Source organism: Macaca thibetana, chromosome 2 (genome assembly GCF_024542745.1).
Source record: "Macaca thibetana thibetana isolate TM-01 chromosome 2, ASM2454274v1, whole genome shotgun sequence".
In the NCBI taxonomy this organism is placed as follows: domain Eukaryota; kingdom Metazoa; phylum Chordata; class Mammalia; order Primates; family Cercopithecidae; genus Macaca; species Macaca thibetana.
In genome coordinates this window covers 26,773,560-26,778,878 of record NC_065579.1, presented here as the reverse complement: position 1 = coordinate 26,778,878, position 5,319 = coordinate 26,773,560, and the positions used below count along the sequence as shown (strand labels likewise).

The window sequence follows — 5,319 nt, the reverse complement described above, 5'->3', positions numbered from 1 at the left end:
ACTACCCAATACCAAAATCAGAAAAACACAACAAGAGAAAACTACAGGCCAATGTCATTGATAAACAAAGATGCAAAAATTCTCAACAAAATACTAGCAAATTAAATTCAACAGCATATCAAAAAGATAAGACACCATGATTAAGTGGATTTGTACCAGGGATGCAAGATGATTAAACATACACAAATCAATAAACATCATGTATCCCATTAACAGAATGAAAGACGAAAACTATATTGTTATCTCAATAGACTCAGAAAGAATATTTGATAAAATTCAACATCTTTTCAAGATACAAACTTCCCATTAACTAGGCATAGAATGAATATACCTCAGTAAAGGCCCTATGTGACAAACCCACAGCTAACATCATACTGAAAAGAGAAACGTTGAAAGCCTCTCTTCTAAGAACAAGATGTCTACTTTCACCACTTCCACAACATGGAAGTCCACAACATGACTTCCATGAAGTCAAGTTTCATGACTTCCACAACATGGATGTCCTAGTCAGAGTATTCAGACAAGAGAAAGAAATGAAAGGCATTCATACTGGAAAAGAGGAAGTCAAATTGTTCCACTTCGAACACAAACAAATGGAAGAACATTCCATGCTCATGGATAGGAAGAATCAATATCGTGAAAATGGCCATACTGCCAAAGGTAATTTATAGATTCAATGCCATCCCCATCAAGCTACCAATGACTTTCTTCACAGAATTGGAAAAAACTGCTTTAAAGTTCATATAGAAACAAAAAAGAGCCTGCATTGCCAAGACAATCCTAAGCCAAAAGAACAAAGCTGGGGGCATCACGCTACCTGACTTCAAACTATACTACAAGGGTACAGTAACCAAAACAGCATGGTACTGGTACCAAAACAGAGATATAGACCAATGGAACAGAAGAGAGCCCTCAGAAATAATACCTCACATCTACAACCGTCTGATCTTTGACAAACCTGACAAAAACAAGAAATGGGGAAAGGATTCCCTATTTAATAAATAGTGCTGGGAAAACTGGCTAGACATATGTAGAAAGCTGAAACTGGATCCCTTCCTTACCCTTACACAAAAATTAATTCAAGATGGACCAAAGACTTAAATGTTAGACCTAAAACCATAAAAACCCTAGAAGAAAACCTAAGCAATACCATTCAGGACATAGGCATGGGCAAGGACTTCATGACTAAAACACCAAAAGCAATGGCAACAAAAGCCAAAATTGACAAATGGGATCTAATTAAACTAAAGAACTTCTGTGCAGCAAAAGAAACTACCATGAGAGTGAACAGGCAACCTACAGAATGGGAGAAAATTTTTACAATCTATCCATCTGACAAAGGGCTAATATCCAGAATCTACAAAGAACTTAAACAAATTTACAAGAAAAAAATCAAGCAACTACATCAAAAAGTGGGCAAAGGATATGAACAGACACTTCTCAAAAGAAGACATTTATGTAGCCAACAGACACATGAAAAAATGCTCATCATCACTGGCCATCAGAGAAATGCTCATCATCACTGGCCATCAGAGAAATGCAAATCAAAACCACAATGAGATACCAGTTAGAATGGCGATCATCAAAAAGTCAGGAAACAACAGGTGCTGGAGAGGATGTGGAGAAATAGGAACACTTTTACACTGTTGGTGGGACTATAAACTAGTTCAACCATTGTGGAAGACAGTGTGGCGATTCCTCAAGGATCTAGAACTAGAAATACCATTTGATCCAGTTATCCCATTACTGGGTATATACCCAAAGGATTATAAATCATGCTGCTATAAAGACACATGCACACTTATGTTTATTGTGGCACTATTCACAATAGCAAAGACTTGGAACCAACCCAAATGTCCACTAATGATAGACTGGATTAAGAAAATGTGGTACATATACACCATGGAATACTGTGCAGCCATAAACAAGGATGAGTTCATGTCCTTTGACATGGGACATGGATGAAGCTGGAAACCATCATTCTGAGCAAACTATCGCAAGGACAGAAAATCAAACACCGCGTGTTCTTACTCATAGGTGGGAATTGAACAATGGGAAGACTTGGACACAGGATGGGAAACATCCCACACCGGGACCTGTTGTGGGGTGGGGGGAGGGGGGAGGGATAGCATTAGGAGATATACTTAATGTAAATGGTGAGTTAATAGGTGCAGCACACCAATATGGCACATGTATACATATGAAACAAACCTGCATGTTGTGCACATGTACCCTAGAACTTAAAGTATAATAAATAAATAAATAAAATTGTTCCTCTTTGCAGACAACATGACCTTGTATTTAGGAAAACAAAAGATTCCATCAAAAAACTTGTAGAGGTAACAAATTCAGTCAAGTTGCAAGATGCAAAATCAACATACAAAAATCAGCTGCATTACTTTATATATATATATATTTTTTTATTATTATTTTTATTTTTTAGACAGTCACCAGGCTGGAGTGCAGTGGCACAATCTCAGCTCACTGCAACCTCTACCTCCTGGATTCAAGTGATTCTACTACCTCAGCCTCCCCAGTAGCTGGGATTACAGGCGCAGACCACCAATTGCAGCTAATTATTTTTGTATTTTTAGTAGAGACGGGGTTTCACCATGCTGGCCAGCATGGTCTCGATGTCTTGACCCCATGATCCGCCCGCCTCGGCCTCCCAAGGTGCTAGGATTACAGGCATGAGCCATGGCGCCCAGCCAATCAGCTGCATATTCCAAGAATGAAACAGTCAAAAAAAAAAAAAAAAAAGACGGCAATGTGATTTACAAGAAATTCAAAAAATAAAATACCTAGGAATACATTTAACCAGAGAGATGAAAGATCTCTGTAAGGTAAACTATAAGACATTGATCAAAGAAATTGAAGAAGACACAAACAAATGAAAAGACCACCCCCATGCTCATGGATCAGAAGGTTATCATTAAAATGACCATATTTCCCAAAGCAATCTACAGATTCAATTCAATTCCTATCAAAATACCAATGTCATTTTTCACATAAATAGAAAGAAAATCCTAAAGTTCATAGGAAACATTAAAAGAGCCAAAATAGCCAAAGCAATCCTGAGCAAAATGAACAAAGCTGAAGGCAGCACATTGCCTTACTTAAAAATATATTACAAGGCTGTAGTTACCAAAACAGTATGGTTACTGGTATAAAAATAGACACATAGACAGATAAAACATAATAGAGAACCCAGAAAAAAAATGCACGTATCACAGTCAACTGATTTTCTACAAAGGCACCAAGAACATACACTGGAGAAAGGACGACCTCTTCAACAAATGTTGCTAGGAAAATTGGATGCCTATATTCAGAAAAATGAAACTGGACTTCTATCTCTCCTCATCTGTAAAAATCAACTCAAGATGGATTAGATACTTAAATGTTAGACCTAAACTTATAAAACTACTAGAAGAAAACATAGAGAAAACAATTCAGAATATTAGTCTAGGCCAAGATTTTGTGGCTAAGACCTCAAAAGCACAGACAACTAAAACAAAAATAGGCTAACCGGACTATACTAAACCAAAAAGCTTCTGCCCAGCAAAAGACACAATTAACAGAGTGAAGAGACAACCAGTTGACAGTTGAATGGGAGAAAATATTTGCAAATCATTCATCTGACAAGGAATTAATATCCAGAATATACAAAGAACTCAATTAAACAATTTTTTTAAAATTCCATTAAAAAGTGAGCAGAATGAAGCCAGGCATGGTGGCTCACACTTTTAATCCCAGCACTTTGGGAGGCAGAGGTGGGTGAATCACTTGAGGTCAGGAGTTCAAGACGACCAGCCTGGCCAACATGGTGAAACCCCGTCTCTACTAAAACTACAAAAATAAGCCAGGCATTACAGGTGGTGGCACACACCTGTAATCCCAGTTACTTGAGAGGCTGAGGCAGGAGAATCGCTTGAACCTGGGAGACAGAGGTTGTAATGAGCCGAGATTCTGCTACTGCACTCCAGCCTGGGTGACAGAGTGAGACTTGTGTCTCAAAAAAAAAAAAAAAAAAAGCGGGAAAGAACTTGAATAGACAATTCTCAAAAGAATACATACATACAAATGGCCAACAGGTATATGAAAAAATTGTCAGCATCATTATTTATCAGGGAAATACAAATCAAAACTAAAGATTACATATCATCTTATCCTAGTTAAAATGGCTACTATTAAAAAGACAAAAAGCGAGCTGGATCCTGCGCCTGGCCAGCCCCGCCCGGCTTTCCCTCCGACCCACCTGACCGCCATGCGTCTCTCCTCCTCCCCACTTCGTGGCTGGCAGCAGCCCTCCAGCTTTGGCTCCGTGGACTAGGTCTCCCAGAGCAGCTGCTCAGGGCCGACCCACACCCCCAGGCCTGCCGACGTCTCCCCGGGGAGCCTCCCTGGCCCTGGCCAGACGTTCGGCACCCGGGAGACCCCTCAGGTCGTCAGCACCAAGGAGGCTAGCTCCTCAAATCTGCCTGCGCCGGAGAGGGCCGTGGCTGGGTTTAGTAAGGAGCCAAACGCCGGGCGGGCCTCCAGTGTCCGCGCAGCCTTCACCAGGGAGCAGGTCCGCGCCTTGGAGGGCGTCTTCCGGCACCACAAGTACCCGCGCCCTCTGGAGCGGAAGAGGCTGGCCAGGGAGATGCAGCTCTCAGAGTTCCAGATAAAAACCTGGTTTCAAAATCGCCGGATGAAACACAAACGGCAAATGCAGGACTCCCAGCTAAACAGCCCCTTCTCGGGGTCTCTCCACGGGCCCCCTGCTTTCCACTCACCATCTTCTGGCCTTGCCAATGGTCTGCAGCTGCTGTGCCCTTGGGCACCCCTGCCTGGGCCGCAGGCTCTGATGCTGCCCTCTGGCTCCTTCTGGGGTCTCTGACAAGTGGAACAAGAGGCCCTGGTTTCTTCGTGGGCTTCCTGCTGCGGGCAGCCTCTGAGGTACCACCCCGCAGACCCAGGAAGTGACGTGCATACGCTGGGACAAACCCTGTCCACGGGGCCCTGGGGCCTGTGTGCTCTGCCAGAGACGGGGATGCATTTGAGGAAGCACCTCTGACTCCGTGCCTCCCGCACACGCGGTCTGTGCAGATCGCACCTGAAGCCTACCCGGAGGACTCAGCTGTTCTGTTTACATCGTGGAGGCACCAAAGGTTCTGGAGATTTCTGGAGAATATATTTGTTAAAGCCACCTCTTCACTGCAAAAAAACAAACAAAAAAAAAAAAAAAAAAAAAAAAACACACACACACACAAAGCAATAGATACTGGTGAAGTGTGGAGAAAAGGGAACTGTTATACACTGTTGGTAGGAATGTAAATT

The 5,319-nt window shown here is 42.1% G+C and overlaps 1 pseudogene; it reads left to right on the top strand.

The window, feature by feature from the left end:
* Positions 1–4,264: 4,264 nt before the first annotated feature.
* LOC126948094 (homeobox protein VENTX-like) lies at positions 4,265–5,069 on the top strand (annotated as a pseudogene).
* Positions 5,070–5,319: the final 250 nt, after the last annotated feature.